At 38.7% G+C, this 20,898-nt stretch overlaps 1 pseudogene across 1 annotated transcript; it reads left to right on the top strand.

Annotated features, from left to right (window-relative positions):
• The first annotated feature begins 10,710 nt into the window (after window positions 1-10,710).
• Window positions 10,711-16,254, top strand: LOC308610086 (3-hydroxyisobutyrate dehydrogenase, mitochondrial-like; annotated as a pseudogene). The gene is made up of 2 exons: window positions 10,711-10,722; window positions 13,760-16,254. The product of its transcript is annotated as a 3-hydroxyisobutyrate dehydrogenase, mitochondrial-like (transcript).
• Window positions 16,255-20,898: the final 4,644 nt, after the last annotated feature.

Here is a 20,898-nt window from a genome sequence, read left to right as displayed (position 1 = left end):
TCATCTGGGAAATGCAAATCCAAACCACAGTGGGATATCACCTTACACCTGTCCGAATGGCCATCATCAAAAAGGGAACCCTTGTGCACTGTTAGTGGGAATGTAAATTGGTGCAGCCACTATGGAAAACAGTACAGAGGTTCCCCCAAATGTTAAAAATAGAATTACCATATGATGCAACAATTCAACTTCTGAGTATCTATCCAAAGAAAACAAAAACACTAATAAGAAAGGATGTATGCACCCCTCTGTTCATTGGAGCATTACTTATAATAGCCAAGATATGGAAGAAACTAGTGTCCATAAATAGATGAATGGATAAAGAAGATGTGGTGTATATATACACATATATATAATGAAATATTACTTAGTCCTAAAAAAGAATGAAATATCTTCACTTGCAACAACATGGATTGACCTAGAGTACTAGGTGTGCTAAGTGAAATAAGTCAGACAGAGAAGAACAAATGCTGTATGATTTCACTTATATGTGAAATCTAAAAAAATAAAGCAAAGAAAAGAAAACAGAAACAAACTTGTAGATACAGAGAACAAACTGGTGATTACTAGAGGGGAAGGGGGATGGGGACTGAGAGAAATAGGTGAAGGGGATTAAGTGGTAGAAATCTCCAGTTATAAAATAAATGTCTTGGGGATGCAATCTACCGCATGAGGAATATAGTCAATAATACTGTAATAATTTTGTATGGTGATATATGGTTACTAGACTTATCATGGTGACCAATTCAAATGTATTTAGATGTTGGATCACTATGTTGAACACTTGAAGCTAACATAATATTGTATGTCAACTCTACTTCAATAAAAAAGTGACCAGTTAACATTAATTGGTATTATAATTACATTTTCTCTGCATAAAGGCACATTTTATTGATTTTTTCATTATAAAGTATAAAAGTACCTTTTACTTTCAAGATGAGTTCTAAGATTACTTGTTAATGTTAATATGGTAACTTAAAAGACCTCTAGATATAATTTAATTTTAATTGCCTAACACAAATATGTCTGATATTCACCAGTATGAATTCAAACCTATTAGTAAAGACGTCAAATGAGTCACCAAAACATTTTTGTTTATTGCCTCTCATTGAACCCTAAATGCTAACAAGACTTTTTGTTGGAATGAGGGATCAAAATTTTATACTCTTTAAGAACTAATGCCATAGCTGTTTTATTTTTATAAATAAAGCTCTTTCTGTTTACTTTGTAGTGTACAATTTTTGAATGGCCTGGAAAGAGAAAAATTATTCTTTGGGCTGACAAAAATGATAAAGAGGCTCATTGCTGATGAAGGGAAGAAGACAAAGAAGAATAGAGAAAGAAGGATTCGTTCCTCTTTCAAAAGGGGGGCAAGATACTAGAGCTTTCTGCAGGGAAACTGAAGCACACCTTTCTTTCTGAGATTTGAAAGGAAGAGATGCCCTACGTTGAAATATCTAGAGTATATCTTCCATTTAAAAATGAACCTAGCTAATCATCCAGTGAGGAAGAAAAGAGTAAAATAGCCTTTGATCAAGTCCTTTCTGTGGTGTTAAATGCAACTAATTATAATGAATATCACATATCTAATGAGTTCAAGAATTCCCCTTGGAAGAATCGGTCTGTCCTTTACAAAAAAGAGAGTTCAAGTGAGTTATTTGCATTTGGTAGGGAAGCTCTACTGTCTAAATCATACTCATTTAAAGGTGAAGTTCAGGGCTTCCCTGGTGGCACAGTGGTTGAGAGTCCGCCTGCCGATGCAGAGGACACGGGTTCGTGCCCCGGTTTGGGAAGATCCCACATGCCGCGGAGCGGCTAGGCCCGTGAGCCATGGCCGCTGAGCCTGCATGTCCGGAGCCTGTGCTCTGCAACGGGAGAGCCCACAACACTGAGAGGCCTGCATACGGAAAAAAATAAAAGGTCCAGTTCAAAGTCTGCCATAATTTGTTATTATATATGTAATTTTTGAATGTAATATACAGTTATATATGTATATAACATCAACAAGAAAGTGACCCACTTTAGAGTCAAGAAAATATATAGGTGAAGTGTAAAAGTGTTGGAATAGATATACCATAACAGTAACAACACAACAAAACAAGACAACAACAGCAAAACTGGAGTGGCTAAGAAAATATCAGAAAAAAATATATTTTAAGATGAACATTTTTACTAGAGACAAAGATATTTTAAACTGATAAAATGATTATACCATCTAGAATGTATAATAATTATAAACTTTTATGCACCTAACAACAGAACTTCAAAATACATTGAAGCAAAATCAACACAACGGAAAAGAGAAACAGACAGTTCTACAATAATAGTTGGATACTTTAATACCTTTCTTTCAATAGCAGAACAGACAGAAAATCAACAAGAAAAAAAAAAAAACTTGCACAACATTATCAATCAACTAGACCTAACAGCCATCTATAAAACCTTCCACCCAACAGCGTCAGAATATACATTCTTTTCCAATGCACATGGATATACTATATGCTAGGCCATAAAACAAATTTCAGTACTTTTAAAGGATATAAACAATACAAAGAGTGCTCTCAGATGACAACAGAATGCAATAAGAAATCGTTAACAGAAAGAAATTTGTTGAAAATCACAAATGGAAATTCAACAATATATTCCTAAATAATTCATGGGTCAAGTAAGAACTCATAAGGGGAATTAGAAATAATTTGAGATGAAGTAAAAGGAAAGTATAACATATTAATATTCGATTGGTCGCACATAGTCTTTTGAAAAGCAGAGGGGTTAGACAAAGAGATCTAAATTAATTAAAAAATCATTTATTATTCTGGGAATAAAAAGAACTGGGCTTAGTCTCAGTTTTGCCTTTCTTTATCTTTGTGTCTGTTGATCATCTTGGAATAGTCATTACATAGCCAGAATACAGTTGCCATCTCAGGAATCAAATACTGTTATCTCTAGGGCTACCATAACAAGATACCACAAACTTGTTAGCTTAAAAGAACAGAAATTTATTTTATCACAGCTCTAGAGGCCAGAAGATCAAACTCAAGAGTGTTGAGAGGGCCATGTTCTTTCTGACGCCTCGAGGGGAGGATCCTTCTTTGTCTTAACCAGATTCTGGTGGTGGCCATCAATCACTGGTGTTGGCATTTTTTGATTTGCAGCTGCATCACTCTGGTCTCTTCCACTGTTGTCACATGGAATTGTCTCTGTGTGTTTCTGTCTCTGGAAACAATTTAAATAGAAATTTCTATTTTTAAAAAACAAACTGTTGATTACTATGCTCTATTTAGATAGTTCCTCTAACCCACACCCAGTTCCATTTCCCCATATGTATTTGAGAAGGAAAGAGGAACTCCTGTGAGCTATCCTATTGGAAAAAATCAATGATACAGTGCTTTACTAGAGATGCCTCCTACCTAAAATATTTGAATTAAATATAAAATCTGGGGAAATTATCACCCAGTTTCCCTCTTCTAGAGGCATGACCTGAATGATAGGCAGCAGAATATTTTTTTTTTTTTTTTTGCGGTATGCGGGCCTCTCACTGTTGTGGCCTCTCCCGTTGCGGAGCACAGGCTCCGGATGCGCAGGCCCAGCGGCCATGGCTCACGGGCCCAGCCGCTCCGCGGCATATGGGATCCTCCCAGACCGGGGCACGAACCCGTATCCCCTGCATCGGCAGGCGGACTCTCAACCACTGCGCCACCAGGGAGGCCCCGCAGAATATTTTATACCCGTGAGGTTTGCTGACATTATTGATTTGATCCAGAATCTGTATTTTCTCTCTAAAGAAAACAGTATTCTCTCTTTCCTTTCTTTAATTTATAATGTTGATGTCTTAAGATTATTGTCAGAGAGGATGCTTGTAGTTCAAATGATTTGGCTGTATTTCACCAGTATTATTACAAGATAGTCAAACAATGGCTGGGCTCCAGTATAGACCTCGGTCCCTTTGTTCCACTGGGATACGGATGTGAAAGCCACTGTTTCCTTATATTCCAAAGACCAAATAAATAAAACAAACAAATAAACACAAAAAAACAAGTAAATGAAACTATCTTAAAACCAACTCTCTTTTCTTCCTCATCCATGTTAATTCTCTTCTACCTAAAATTACTTCCTGGAAGTGATTTTTATGTTTCTTAGAGCCTCTTTATGTATATATCCACACTAATGCATATAAAACTGTTCCTTGTAGATCTTTTACTTTTTCCATTTGAATAATTATTTTCACATGTCGTATAGAGTTTATCCATTGTCCTAGATATGCATTTTTCCTGTGTATTTGAGCATCATAGGAAGATAAATTCTACTCTTGAAAATGTTAACTGGTGACTGAGACACAGAAAGCTATTCTTCTTACCATTTTTCAATAGTGAGTAGTAGATTCTGTAGGGGTGGAATTTTAAGATGTAAGTATACTGTTTTTCTACACTCCAATTACGTTCCCCTTATCATAGAAATTGACCAGTGAAGTGTGCTGCTGACTTTTCAGAATCCATGTACATACAATCCATTAAGTTATTAGATATAACGTTGGTCAGAAAAGCATACTGTGAAATGTTGCTTTTATTTAAACTCCCACTATTTTCACTCCATGGTTTCAAGATTTGACTTCTTTATTGCCCTCTGGTGGTGGGCTCTGTGAACTGCATATTTACGGGTCTGGGGCACGTATCTTCCCGGAGGTATTCAACTCCTCAGGTACAAGCTAAAGAGTAGATGATAAGAAGCATTCAGATTTATTAAAACTAATTACGAATATCAGTAGCCTGACTGTTGTTTCTAAAAATATAAAATATTTATCCTTCTGTTGTCAAACAACCATATTTCATGAAAAGAAGTATAAATCCTTTTTTGCTTGCAATAAAAGAACAATAATTGAGGGTATTCTTCATTTGGACCAAATACCTTCTCTGAAAATATAAGTGAAAATAGGAGTTGAACTTTCCAAAATATTCTTTAGTAAATAAAACTCCACATATAATTTCAAATTATCATTTAATTTTACCCTAAATTTAAATATCTGTATTGACTTAAATGCTGTCCTCTGTAATTTCGGATGATTCCCTCCTTTATATCTTCTTCCTCTCTTCAACAAATAAAATACATATGAATGCCTAACATGAGGTAGGGTATTCTCTGTGAAATAATGATGTTGGGATACTTGATTTTGACTTAGCAGAGGGGTTGAGCCTCTGTGTTGGTGAATTCTCCCCAGATGGTGCGTGTGGAGAGGGTCAGGCATATCTCTGTGCTCCTGAAGTTTTCTCTGTGAAACTGTCAACCTCCAATATCAGAAATAACTTCCTTCGTGAGAAGGGATTTTCAGACATGAAAAGTTTTCTCTTAAAGTGCAAGTATTTTTAAACTCTATAAAATATAGAGCATTATAAATTTTCTTTAGTTACTACAAGCTGAATTTTAACTGAGAAGACTGGGAAGTCCATGTATGTGTACATGCATGCATGCGTGCATGTTTGTGTGCTACACGTGTGTGTGTGTGTGTGTGTAGGTCTACTGAGGATACAGAACATATTCTGGACATGACAGAGCAGTGGTGTATCAGAAGGGAAAAGAGTATAAAGGACCAGCTTCACCTGCTTAATTTGTCCCCTGACCTGGTGTCGTCTTATTTTCCACCATCCTTTGCTGATCTGTATACTAAATACCCAGGGCTCCTGGGTACCTCCAGGTACCTCTGTAAGTTTTACAAGCCTATCAATATCCCATGTACAGTGGATGGAACCTGGACTTTTTGCCCATATAGTTTTCCTTTCCCTCAGAGTTTTCGTCTGAGCTATGTCATGGGGTAGGTACTGTTGTGAAAATTTGTGCTCACTTGTTAAATAGAAACTACTCATTGAACTGTTTAAACAAATAAAGAGTATCTTGAGTCAATTGCAGGGCACCTCCAGTCTCCACAAAGCAGAGTTACTTTGGGACAGGAAGTTCGTTTAGTTTCCCCTTAAATCAAAATACAAAGTTACTGAGCAATTGTAGGACCAACCCTATAGTTGCAAACTTGGGAAGAGATCACAGGATTCTGTAATCGTCTGCTTATCCCCTTATTGGGACAGCAAATAGCTCAATAGTTCTTATACTGAAGTCAAAACGAAGAATAATACCGGAACAAAGTCTGCATTGAAAGTCTGTGTCTTATTTTTATTTTCTCTTGGCACATAGTAGGTAACTGTTAAATGTTCTCTTGATAAATGTGAAAAACACACAAGGTACTTCATCTACTAGGGGTCATAAAATTTCAACTTTTCTTTTGGTGTAGGGGTTGATGATGAAAAGTTTGGAAACTTCTGATCCATGTTAATGTTCCTGCTTTGAGAACTGCAGGGTGCAGCTTTTAGATGGAAAAAGTTGCCAAGAGGACCAGAAGTAGAATAAAGGCATTTATGTAATTCTTCCTTATAGTTTCATTTATTGGTTTTCAGCATCTAACTTTGAAAAGTTGCCTGAGGCTGCCTAGGGTCTGCAATAAGGATCACAGCTGTGCTGTCCTACCCCCTCCCCACACGTGGGAACAGAACCTACCCAGCAGTGCTAATAGAGGCCCATGGCTTTCCGCCCACCTCCGCCCACTGCTCAAGGCAGTGGCTTTTTTCTACCAGCCTCACCCTTCTCCATGTGAATCTTTTTCTTCTTTCCAGTTTTATTGAGATGTAATTGACATGTAACACTGTATAAGTTTAAGGTGTACAGCATCATAATTTGATACATGTATATATTGCAAAGTGATTACCACAATAAGGTTAGTTAACACATCCATGACCTTACACAATCAATTACCTTTTGTGTGTGTGTGTGTGTGTGTGTGTGTGATGAGAACATGTAAGATCTACTATCTCGGAAACTTTTGAGTATGCAATAGAGTGTTGTTAACTATAGTCACCATGCTGTACATCAGACTCCCAGGATTTATTCATCTTATAACTGGAAGGTTATACCCTTTGACCAACAACTCCCCATTTCCTCTACTCCCCAGCCCTTGACGGCCACCATTCTACTCGGTTTCTGTGAGAGCAGCTTAGATTACACGTAAAAGTGAGATTATGCAGTGTTTGTCTTTCTCTCTCTGACGTATTTCACTTAGCATAATGCCCTCAAGGTTCATCCAAGTTGTTGCAAATGGCAAGATTCCCTTATTTTTTAAGGCTGAATAACATTCCATTCTACATATGTGCCATATTTTCTTTATTCATTTGTCTGTCAATGGACACTATAGAAACAGAAACTCACTCAGTTCCTACAAGTGTCCAAGGTAACAATAGACAAAATATGGATGTTGGTGGGTGTAGATCCAGGCAGTAGGTTAGACTACATCCCACAGGCAGGAAGGCCGCTATTTTAGGAGGAGCTGCCTTGAATATGAATCAAATAATAATTGATTTATATATCACCAGTTCAGAACTAACTCATCTGTTTTCGACACCTCACCATAGATATGAAATGAGAATGAGTGGAAAAAGAGGCTTCTGAAGGCAAACAGTCATAAAACCCATTATTATTCTGTAAAAAGGAGACTATACAGTCTTACCTTCAGAACCTCAACTCAAACAAAGACATGTAGCAGCCTCAGTAGGATATAATCGCAACAGAAAAAATACAAGCAGAAGGCAGAGGAAAAAGAAGTGCCATTTGGTATGGGAATAAATAGCTCTGTATGTCTCAAAAGCCTCCTATAAACATGTCTGGGTGTCAATATAGTGTAATAATTAATATCCATAAACCCTGAGTCTTAAGAAAAAAGAACTGTATCTTTTGCTTTCTTTTAGAAAGGGACAGAAAGGTAACTATATTTGCTTTAATAAATACAGAGACTTAGTGCACTTAAATATTTGATCAACTAATTTAAAAAATGTTTCTTACAGTATACATCATTTTCTGATGAAACGGGTAAAATAAGGTTCTAGGGTGTGAGGAGGGCATGCGGTATTCTACACATTTTCTTTTCTGTCCTTTTGTAGCTGAATATCCTTTTCCAGGCCTAAAGAAGTAGTAAAATTATGCACCTAAGATTGAATAAAAGGTTTCATAGACATATTTTACATATATGCCATTAGATTTCCACAGAGTTATTTCAGGCTGCTAACAGGTTGCTTGCTTGAGCTGAGACCCCTCTAAACAAAGCCCAGGAAGAAGCTAACAACTGTGAAAGCCAACTTATTTATTCTGTGAGTAACTTGGCTGCAGAACAGACTAATTACCCCTTTAACCACACTGTTTGAACTCATTGTACTTATCTGGGAATCACTATTCTGAAAGTAGAGAAGGGGACTAGGGAAGTTAAAAGAGACAAAAGATCTAAATATGGTCTCTTTGCAGAATCTCAAAGGTCAGGCAACAGGCTTCTTTCTGATGGTTTTAAAAAGAGAAGATGAGCTGTGGTTTAAAGGTCCACTTTGGAATTCAAATTCTACCTCAGGTGTAGCCTGAATGCTAGTCTCCACCTTGAGTGAATCACTGAAGGATCATTTCTCAGCACATAGTCAGTGTTTGTTAAATTTTCATATTATTTTATCCCAGTGAATAATATTGCTGAGGGATTTTGAAACTATTAAATTCCGCCAAAGGACTTGATTCTGTAATGATACCAAACCTTGGAAAATAAAGGAAGTAGAGATTGGTGAATCCTTGACAAATTATTAGAGTTGTAACTGATTGTTTCATAAGGAAAGATAGGGAATGGATCACTTAGGAAACTGAATGAATACTTTGAATCTCATCTATTTCTGTTAAAACTACAGGTTAGTTGAGCTCAAAAATTGTAGGTATAAAAATTGTGTTTTTTGGTAATAAAATTTGTTTTAACCCTTCTCTCAATTATGCATTTAAATGTTGACCAATTCACAAGTAACTGTTTACAGTCGATGGATTGGCCAGTGGCTTTGGGATCATTCATTTTATAGTCTGGGATTTCCAGTGTGATCTTTATTTTCCCATTTATACTCTATTTCATACATTTTATTAGCGGTAGTAGTAGAAATAGTAGTAGTAGTATCATTATTATTTAGTTAGAGTAGAATTGTTTCTATAACTTCTTACGATCAGACATATACTAAACAACACACATTTTGAAAGCACTGGTGTTGGAGTAAATTCGATGTTGATGAGACTAGTCACTGCCCTTAAAGGAGCTTGTCTTCTAGTTGGAAAGATGTGACATATACAATAATCTGAGGCATTAAGTAAATACATGGGTCTGAGGGCAGAAGATCCTGAAGGAAGCAAGCTACAAAGAACTCATTTTGAATCCTGGCATTAATATTGGCAGATCTCCTCACACCTTTTTACGACAGTTATAGACAAAGCAAGTAAGACTGGAGAATACACTGCAATGGCCCAACTAAGATTTAACGTCATTTCAGCCTAGGGGATTCTTTCTAGGCTTTGAGTATATGATAATTTAAATGCTACCTAAATAGTAAATTTACTTTAATGCTGACAACGTAGAAAAGATACTTTGCTGCAAAAGTATACACAGTAGTAACAAGTGGATTTTGGAAGAAACTAATATTTTGTCTTATACTGGTAACTACACTATTGCCCCAGACCTAGCAGCAGCCTTTATACTCTTTGTTGTTTTCTTCTAAGACTGAAGAGCCTCTTTATTGTTTGTGCTGATTTTTTTCCCACCAACAGATCTCAGAGCAATCTGAGTGCACTGGCCAGTTGGGACAAAATTATCATTAGAATTCTTGGCTAGAGAAGAAAGCTCCTAATTTAAGAATGGCTTTTTGCCTTCTGAGAGCTCAGAAGAGCACATTGCAAGCCATCTACATTTATAAAACATGTTTTAGTATGGAAAATTTCAAACATCTACAGAAATAAAGAGAAAGAAGTAGAAACTTTCATCCATTGTTCTCGTCAAATGTCCATTTCAGGCCAATAGATTGTCTCTGCACCCTCTCTTACTACTACCACCATCATCCCCAGCAATTTTAAAGCAAATCCCAGATTTCTTTTTCTCAGTGAAAACGTCAGTATCCATATTTCTAAAATGCAAGAACTGCCCTTTTTAAGCTCAACTATGTCATTATCACACATCCGCAAATAATAATGATTCCTTAATATCAACAAATAGCCAGTCAGTTCATGTTTCCTTGATTGTCCTATAAATGTATTTTTATTTTAATAACCATTATTTATTTGATTGCTGATCCAAACACAATTTCTTTTAAAGTATAGGTTTAAAAGAACTCAGTTTGCTCATTTTTCTTGCAAGTATTTGTCCTTGAATTCAAAGCATTCATCCAGTAGGGTTCCCAACTGTCTGGATTATGCTGATTGCATCCCCTTTCTGCTTATATGTTTATCATGCTCCTTTGGTCCATGTATTTACTGTCAGTTGGTAGATAGATCTAGAGCACTGACATAATTCAGGTGTGATTTTTTTGGTCAAGTTTACTTCATAGATAATACTGATGAATTCCAAAAGGAACTATAAAGTGTCTGTCTTACTGTGACGTTGCAGCCATTAATGATCAATGTCTAGATCCATTAATTTATTAAGGGTACCAAATGGTGATATTCTACTAACTAGATGATTATTCATTTACTAGCTAGAACATTATTTCATCAACTACTTGGTTGCCCTGAGTTACAGTTTAATTAGGAAAGGAAGAATAAATGTTTCTTTTATTTTATTTACCAGTTTTACAAAAAAAGAAAAAACAAGAGAGAGAAAGGTTGACTCTTCCAAAGATGACTAATGAGGTATTTTCTTGCTTTGTTGTTGTTTTCAGTGAGGTTGTTATAAATATCGATGCAGAGATTGTCCCCTCTTAGGTTCACGGATCCTGTTCAAGTTGGCTCCTGAGTCCTTTCCACACAACCACAGTAGTCTTTGAAGTCTTCCCAGCTCTCTTATATGACAAGAGGTACCAGGAACATCTTGTTCGTTTCTTATGCTGGATTTGAAATCAGCTGTTTCTCCAAGGAGACATTATCCACTGTGTTTATTCAAACTTGTGTTCCTTCTAGTTTAACCTTCTCTCGAGACATGATTTTTTTTAAACAAATTACTTACTGAATTTTTCACCTTTTCAAATCTTGCTATTCTCCAATCACTTCATTTCTGAATTTTTCTAATTTCTTTTATGTTTTTCTTAAAACCAGTTTCTATTCCTTTGAAAATTTCTTTTACTTTTTCCGCAATATCAGGCAATAAATTTCATTTGTTCTGTGGACGTGTCTTTCTGTGACGTTTTCAGGATTTGCTGGAACTTTCTTTTCACCCCTCTTTTTTCTTTTTTTTTCTCACTGATTTTCTACAGGATGTGAATGGAATACTCTTCTGTCGCTCATTTTTAAATGAAATAAGTTTCCACTTTAGGAGGGAAACATAGATCAGAATATAATTTCTAGCTTCAGAACTCCAGGGCTCACTATCTTCTATTATTTTCACAACATAATTTTTTTTATTTATTTATTTTTTGCGGTACGCAGGCTTCTCACTGCTGTGGCCTCTCCCGTTGTGGAGCACAGGCTCCGGATGCGCAGGCTCAGCGGCCATGGTGCACGGACCCAGCCGCTCCGCGGCATGTGGGATCTTCCCAGACCGGGGCATGAACCTGTGTCCCGGCAGGCGGACTCTCAACCACTGCGCCACCAGGGAGGCCCCACAACATAATTTTAAAAAATGACCTTAAAATTTCTAAAATCTTCCTCCTCGGCCCTCCTATGCCCATTTACCCAGGCCTCCTCTTTCCTGTCCTTGTTGAGTATGGGGATTTGTTCTGGAATGGTGCTTTGGTTTGATAGGTGTCAAGGTTTCACAGACCCCAGAACACTTGGCATCCTCAGAACATTTCAAAGTTCTTGCACTCAGCTGCAAAGTGGAGCCTGCAACATTCACTCCCGGTTTCTGCCGCTGTTCTCAGTGAGTTTTTCAATCTCAGTGAGTTCGTGAACCATAGTAACCTTTGGCTCTCCTTAAAGAGAGAGAGAGTCCTTCCCTCGTCTTCCTCCCACACACCTTGGGATACACATATGTAGGTCTTTTTCCTGTTGTTGGTTTGTTCCTACCTGGCTGTATGTTGCAGTTAATGTGGACACCTTGTTGTAGATGTTGTCTGTGGGTTTTTGATCTTGCTATCCTAGATGCTTTTCTTTCTTCTTTGTGGGGGTGGGGGGTTGTGTATTTAGGGGAGGGGTGGCATATTCAGGGATAAAAATCTTCTCTGTAGCCACCACCATTTCCCCAGAATCCTCTGCCATTAATATTTAAAACAAAATCATGGGAATCATTATCCGGATCCTTAGGATAATCATTACACTGTATCTGTCTTTTTTCCAGGCTTCAAGCTGCCTGTGGCTCACCACGTTAGTATACTGACATGACTGGGCAATGCCTAATTTGATGGGCTCTTTCTGTACTACCTTCCTCCTAATCATGACAGTCTTGTACGCTATACATAGTCTTCTTCACTGATAGGGAATTTAGAAAATACAGGAAGCCATGGGTTTAATAGCTGGAAGTGGAATTAATGTGTTCTTTTTCTCAGGTAAAATATCATAAGACTCCTTAGGCCAAAGTTGTAAAATGAAATCGCAACTTTCCTGGAATCATTTTGCAAACGTGAATGCCCACATAAAGTACACTAGGACTTGAATCCAAGGAATAACACATTTTTAGAGCCTCCAAATGTATAAACTTAGTACAATTCTGCATTACTTCTTAAGGCAACTGAAGAAAATAATTTTGTGATCAAATAAATATTGATTTTATTAACAGTTATTTTAAAAGTTTACAAAACTTATAAAAAATGTTAAGGCTCTATCAGCCTCATCAGTTGTTATTTCTTTTCTAGAATCTTGGATTAAGGAACAGTCGTTTGAGGGGAAACATGGTATAAAATGGGAAGATAATCTAACAGTAAAGATAGTTATATCTCTTCCTGTGTGATGAACTACTCCTAAGCTTGGTGGTTTAAAACAGCAGGCACTTTATCTCCTCACAATTTGTGAATCAGCAGAATGGGCTGGGATCTCCTGGGTGGATCTATCTTGCTTTCACCTGAGGTGACTACTGAGGCTGCCATCATCTGGTTGCTGGACTGGGGCTGGTTGCTTTCACATGTCTGGCCATTGGTGCTGGCTGTGGCCTGTGCCTAGTCTCCACTAGGTTAGCCAGGCTTCCTAACATGTCAGGTTTCCATGAGGACAAGCCCTAAAGCACGAGTACTCTCCAAGCTTCAGCTCTTGATATGCCATTGGGCCAAAGCAAGTCACGTGACCAAGCCCAGGTCAAGGTGGAACAAAACTACACAGGGTGAGAAAACGGGGGGAGGGGCATTTGCACTGGGGGTCAGTAGTCTAACAAACTGCTGCAATAACTCTATAAAGAAAAACACCCCGGAGGACAACTGGTAAAAAATGAATGTGTGCGGGGTGGGGTGGGGTTTGGCATAGGGGGGCAAAGGCAGTAAACAGAGGCTACCAAAATCTGAAGATTCTGGAATTTTTGGAAAATCCACTGGGATTAAAGGAGTTACACAACCATGTTCTGACACCAGAAGAAAGGTGCCAGTTGAGCATCAGGGAAGTCTAGCGCTCTTCCTCCATCGCATCAATTTTCACGTTTCTTTGACTCAGCATATTTGTAGAATGAATCATGACTTTCTATAAATTTTTAATTCAGTTTTTCAAAGAAATGGTGACCTCGCTTCTATCTGCTGTGCCACAAAAATGCCGTAGAAAAAAATTCCTTCTGTTAAATCGCTCACTAGGTGAAACTGTATGTGTAACCTAGTACCAAAGAGGTATTAAGAATCGCCACAGCCGAGCCGGCCCTCCGCATCACGCACCCTATAGCAGCCAGTGGGTGAGCCGGGAGTCGAGGAGGTCACCGTGGGAAGGAGGGGCGCGGGCAGCGTGGCAGCCTCCTTCCGTCTCCGTGGAGCCACCTCCGGCCTCCGGTACAGGGAGTCGTCTGCAGCAGCCAGTGGTGGCCAGCCTTGCAGCGCTGTGTTCTAGGTCAGTAGCTTCCAAGACTCCAGTTGGATTCATTGGAGTAGGCAACGTGGGGAGTCCAGTGGCAAAAGAGCTCATGAAACATGGCTAGCCACTCACCATTGTTGATGTGTTCCCTGATTCATGCAAAGAGCTTCTAGATGCAGATGAACCCTGTAGTGTCTTCTGCAGGGGATGTAGCCGAAAAAGGTGACAGAATTATTACAATGCATCAATGCACTAGAAGCTTATTGTGGAGCAAATGGAATTCAAAAAAAAGTGAAGAAAGACTCACTATTAATAGATTCCAGTACTGTTGATCCTATGGTTTTCGGAGAATTGGCCAAAGAAGTTGAGAAAATGGGAGCGGTTTTCACGGATGCCCCTGTTTCTGGTAGTGTGGGAATGGCTCGATCTGGCCACCTCACACTTAGGATGGGAGGGGTTGAGCTGCTGTGGTGCATGGGCTCCCATGTGGTGCATCGTGGAGCTGTTGGGACTGGCCAGGCTTCGAAGATCTGCAAAAACTTGCTGTTAGCTATTAGTAGGATTGGAACTGCTGAAGCTATGAATCTGGGACTCAGGTTAGGGCTTGACCCAAAACTCTTGGCTAAAATCCTAAATACGAGCTCAGGACAATGTTGGTCAAGTGACACTTATAATCCTGTACCTGGGGTGATGGATGGAGTTCCCTCGGCTAATTACTATCAGGGCGGATTCGGAGCAACACTAATGGCTAAGGATCTGGGATTAGCATGAGACTCTGCTACCAGCACAAAGAGCCCAGTCCTTCTGGGCAGTCAAGCCCATCAGATCTGCAGGGATGTTGTGTGTGAAGGGCTACTCAAAAAAAAAAGACTTCTCATCCGTGGTCCAGTTTTTGCAAGAGGAGGAGACATTCTGAGTTTGCCCTCTGGCTGTGAACACTGAAACATTGAAACCAAACTGTGTCTTGGAGCCCCTTATGGCTCACTCCACAGGAAAATGGGCTTAATCAAAGGTCAACTGTCTGCTTTTGAGTGTGTAGGTCAGGGGTTCCCAACCCCTTGGCCTTGGACGGGTACCAGTCCACAGCCTCTTAGGAACCGGGCTGCACAGCAGGAGGTGAGTCGCAAGCAAGCCAACTAAGCTTCATCTGCTGCTCCCTATGGCTCACATTACCGCCTGAACCTCACACACCCCGCCCCCCCTCCCTGGAAAAATTTGCTTCCAGGAAACCGGTCCCTGGTTCCAAAAAGTTTAGGCACCTCTGGTCTAGGTCACAGTAGATCCTGGGATTTTTCACCCATTCTAAACTGCTTATTCTTTTTATCTATTTAGCAAACATACCATCTGTAATTTTTTTCTCTGCAAGCCACTGATGGTAACTGCTAGCTAGCTAGCTGATTGGCCTTTTTCAAAAGTTTGATTCCTAAGCATCTTCAGCTAAAACGCTGCCTACTTCACTCAGGATATTATTTACTCCACTTTACAAATAAAACTAAAATTGTTTTCAACAGGATAAAATCTATCCTCGAGGAAAGAAAAGAAATTGGTGTGAGAAAAGATATTAGAGAAAGGGGAAGTATAGTGAGTTACTACCTGTGTCCCTCAGAAAATTTGTCCTGTTAAATAACCCAGTGGTGATATTCTTGCATTGAGATTACTGGTTTATTTTCTAGGAGTTGTTAAAGCAAGAGAACTCCTTGCTGCATGTTATGTAATTTGGACTCTGTTACATTATCTTGTTGTGCCCCTCTTGTAACAACTTCCCATACTCAGCAAACTTGTTTTTTTCATATTTTTGCTTCCTTGTCCATTTTTACTGCATATTTTTTGACTTCAAAAGAATGACATCTTTAGAACTGTTTCAGAGCCAACGATGATATGTGCTTTAGATAATTATTACACTATGCTAAATATAACCATATTCTTTTGAATTCAAATAGATTTCTATGCTGATAAAAAAAGAGAGGCACATTTCATCAATGTTTAAATAGTATCCTTCTTCCTCTAAAACTTAAAATAGGATTCAGTCTGATTGCTAAAGGGTTATTTTCTTCAACAACAAGAGCTGACTTAGGCCATTTCTTGGCAGTGGAATCTGAGCATAGAGGTCCCTGTCTGACTGCCCTTTGTTTCTCACTCACAGTATCCTGGGTGAGTGTAATGGACGGGCGTGCCCTTATGACTTAGCCCACTGCTACTGCTCCTGATGAGGGCTAATGGTGTGGGCCACTTTAAATCTTGCCCAGCAAAGTGCTGACATCTGGGGTTTCCTATCAAGTTTACCAGATATTTCACAGTAATTTCATAATTTACACAACATAAAAACACTGATTTTGAGCTTAGGAAGGCATTTCATTTAAACAGATAGAGAACACTACTCTACAAAATGGTTTAAAATTTGTGAGCAATTGCATTAAATAAACTCTAATATAAATTAATCTAATACAAGTAAACTAATAGTTGCAAAGCTACTGGTTGCTTCAGAAGCGGTGGCTACGGATAACTTCAAAGTTGTTTCCTCAATTCATTAAGAGGAGAAACTATTTGCTGTCAGCTTCTTCTTGGGGAAGCTTAGTTTGATGCTGATTCGCGTTATGAATGTATAGGAACCATTACTGGTTCTTCCTTTCCATATTCAGTGCACCATTATACTTCTATCCTCTTAAGATCTGGATATCTGTTACTGCTCCTGTTGGCTGGAGCCTGGGAGGAGGAAAGCTATCAAGAAAAAAGGTCAACAAGTGTTAAAGATTTTTAGCATACCACTGAGACTTTTTATCAACCATAATCATAAGAAATAATAATTAAAATTACTTATAGCCTGGTCAGTGAGACCTTGAGTAAATTGTGGAAGCATCCATGTTTCATACAGTTTCAGGGGATGGATATTTCCTGTTATTAACTCTATATCCTCTTCAACTGGAACAGAGAGACCTTTCTCTGTTGAAGCAGTTTGTCTTTTTCCTGGGCATTTTCAGTTTTCTCTTAGGAGAGACTTGTAAAGCTTACATATACAAACTTACACATACACGTATAAGGCAAAGAAGGGATAGGGCAGTCTTGAGAGGACACGGTTTTGTAGCAGGCGCACAAGACAGAGCTAATACTCCCTGATTGCATTTGCCTCCCTAGCCCCATCTCCTTTGTGGAAAGCATCAGCATTCTGACTGGTCTCTGCACCCCACTAACTGGACGGAACACTGCATTGGCATTCTTAGGGAGCACTGATGGTCCCTCCGGAAACTGTGGTTAGAGCTTGTGCAGCCAAAGTGCACAGGAAAGAATCAAATATACTTCAGATAACATGCTTACTCTGTTTTGCTTAATTAGCACTTACTCCCTGTAAGAGGCTGATTTCTGCTTTGACAGGGAGTAATCGAACTCGGTATTCACGCAAACCATAAAATTAAAGTTAACATACCTCAGCTTTTCATCCTACTGGAAGAAATGTATGAAATCTAAAGTTATTTTTTAATTGCTGCTGTTTAGAATGCCTGAAGCCCATTTGCTGAACTTGTTAAAGAGCAGTGTTAATGAGGGTATTTTTCGTTTCTTTCTTTTCCGACCACAGCATGAATTCTCAGCCCAAAGTGTGCCCTGTTTCCCACAATAGAGACAGGGGGAAAAGTGCGAGTCTCTCACCACAAAGCATGAGACAACTACAAATACTTCTCTCCCAGAGTTAACATTGATGAGAGTCTTTGTGGAAAAGAACTTCCTGTTTTTGCGGGAATACAGTAGAAATGCAAGATGTATTCTCCACAATTTCACTATTGGAAAAATAATTTCATAGTCTCTCTCTCTCTCTCTCTCTCTCTCTCTCTCTCTATATATATATATATATATATATATATATATATATATATATATATATATATATATATATTTTTTTTTTTTTTTGCGGTACGTGGGCCTCTCACTACTGTGGCCTCTCCCGTTGTGGAGCACAGGCTCTGCACACGCAGTCTCAGCGGCCCTGGCTCACAGGCCCAGCTGCTCCGTGGCATGTGGGATCTTCCCAGACCGGGGCACGAACCCGTGTCCCCTGCATCAGCAGGCGGACTCTCAACCACTGCGCCACCAGGGAAGCCCCATAGTCCATATTTTTTATTGGTCTTCTTAAAAACATACACAGTGTTTACAATAAGGAGTAAAAGAGAAGATTTTCAATGTGATATTTCAAGGAGCATTTTGTAAAGGCAGGATCCAGTGCCAACTTTGGAAAATTAACACACACCTATGAGATCAAAGAGTCACCTGCAAAAAATTTTATTATGTTTTTCTTTCATACTAGTTTCCTAAAGGTGCATTGTTACTTCTTGGTAACGTAATAGTCAGAAAATACAGCAAATAGTTCCTCCTCTTAATGGTGGCCATTTGAGGAAGAAGTAGCTCTTACATAAGTGTCTAGTGACCTTATCTCTTTTGATACAGTACCTCTTGGTTTCAGAGGCTTGCACAGATTTCCTCTAAATGAATAAACTTAGTAAGATTTTTCTAACTATCAGTCTAAAAGTAGATTTAGAAATCTACTTCTGAAGCAGTTTTGTTAAGTAATTATTGGTCAGTTCTCTTTCTGATTGGTACTTCTTTCTGCAAAACAAATCCCTGTACTTAGAACAATTAATACCACCATCCCTGGCTCCTTGATTATTACACAGTGATGTTTCTTGAGAAAAAAGCTTACCCTTTTTGGGGGGAAACTTCAGTCCCTGAAGTAATACTTCATTAAAACTAGATCTGCTTCTAATGCCAGTGTGATGCAGATCAGTATCCCCTTTCTTTTGACTTTCCAGGATGTGTGAAGAGAATGGTATGGTTTGGTTTAGGAAGGGTTGTAGCTTAAGAGGATTGCATTATGTTTCTGTGTCACTTTGGGGGATTTTATTTCAATATTATATCCTGTTCTGTAAAAACACCCTAGTCATTCTCTTACTTATTATTAAATAATTAAACGCTGCCCTTTGTTTACTTTCCCCCTCTGATCAGAAGACTCCTCTCCACTCTAGGCCTTGATCTGAGTTCCCATTCATCAGCTTGTAGTAGCTACACTTCTGGTTTCTGAAGTCAGACAGATATGGGTCCCATTTCTGTCTTCATCAGTTATAATTTAGCCTCTGATATATGCATACCAGAGCTGGGAGTGACAAACATTTTGCTTCTCCTTATTTTCCCAGGGTTCTGTGCATTTTAATAGAGGATCACAATATTTGAAGTAGAGCTGGGATGGGGTGGAACGAAAGAGCAGGAAAACATGCTTTTAGGAAGGTCTGATATACAAATCACATGGAGGTAACTGCTTGAGGGAAAACCACCCCTACCTGAGTATTGTCAATAAAGTAGCACAGGGAGGCAAACGAATCAATTGTTCACTAAAAAATATTCTTCTTTAGAAGAATAAAATTCACAAGAAAGCCTCATTGCAAATAAAATATATTTGTTTTCCTAAAGGAAGATATTTGGAAAGTCGTAGTAAATACCTCTTTTGACCTTCTGTGTCCCTAGTGTTCTATCTCCACTAAGTTTTATGAACACTACATAGAGGAGGAGGCTGAGTCTCAAAGGCCATAAGTAAGAGATGGATTTCAGAGCCTTTGCAAGGTCCTTTATGCCCCATGACTTCCCATTGCTTGTGCTTTTCATCCAGATAGGTGCTTAGGATACCAGAATGAATACATCTCTTTCGAGAGGTTTTTAACAGACATTAGATCCTAAACAAGTACAACACCTAACAAATAGAACAGAATGCTTTATTTAAAGCAGAAACAGAATAAATGCTCACCTAGTATCATTTAAATCCCCATTAAATTATTTTTTGAATCAACATGTTTATATTTGAGGGTATTTTCTTATTTTTTTCTAGTTCCCTTTACTTGCACCTCCTTTCTTTTTCACTTTTCCCAACTGAAATGTTTATGGTTTCAAAAGTAATTACTTCTTGAAGAAAGTTTTCATGTATACTAAGTGCTACCTAATGGAAGCCATAGCATAGAGTCTGCTAGCGTTTAGAGTGGTATAATACATAGCCAGGTTGAATCAAGTGGGAGAGAAGGTTCATCATTCTTTTAAACTGGCAGTGTTGCCAGAGGTGGATTAATATGCTCTTTGAATCTCTTATGTGCTGTAAGTCTCCTTGATCACAATCACTGTGTTAATGGTTGAGGTTTTGAATTAGTGGTGTCTCCTGGGCTCAGCTGGGCCAAGTCCCTTCACCTCTCTGGCCATATTAGGTGATGGTTTTCTCATTTCAATACATGATCTATGTTAGAGGGAGTGTTGACTATACCAGACTTTTAACGTGGGCACCCAGAAAGTGGAAGAATCTCTCTACTGGTGATGAATCATAACTCTTTTCATTGTGAATATAGTCCTTCCCTTAGGTAAGGTAGGAACACCATGAGAAATAGAAAGTTCTCGGGTGTCTGTGGAAGCTGGAGTGCTCTCGACCTGTCAGCTCACTGGCAGAGCAGGCTTCGTCCAGACACTAGAGAACAAAATGTGAAATTGGCACCAGCCAGCCTCTCCATTGCACAGGATATCCCTATTTAAATTTGACAATCGGGATATTTTATAATTTGAAATTCTTGTCATCTGGTTTTCTTTAGTTTTTTCTTTGGGTTGAAAAGACTGAGAAGCTTGTTAAAAAATCTGGAATTCTGACGGTGAGGCTTAACCAGATCTATTGAGTCATCAATCAGCAAACATTGACCAATGCTTACCATTCCCTCAGTTACTATACTAAGGACCCAGACACGTCTCAGATAGTGGCCTTGCTCATTCACTGTATTTACAGTACTTTTTTCTAAATGTAACCAGAGCTCAGGTAAAGACAAGACATTGATTTGAGTCTGAAGTAAACAAAGCTGACTGGTCTGACCCCTTCAGTTTCCAGAATTCTTTTGTTTCAGGTAGTAATTTTCCCAGACCAATAGAACAAAGTCCTATCGTCTA

This window comes from Mesoplodon bidens (genome assembly GCF_964165515.1).
Source record: "Mesoplodon bidens genome assembly, contig: HAP1_SCAFFOLD_491, whole genome shotgun sequence".
Lineage (NCBI taxonomy): Eukaryota > Metazoa > Chordata > Mammalia > Artiodactyla > Ziphiidae > Mesoplodon > Mesoplodon bidens.
The sequence above is the reverse complement of the archived record's forward strand: the minus strand, read 5'-3'. Positions and strand labels throughout refer to the sequence as shown.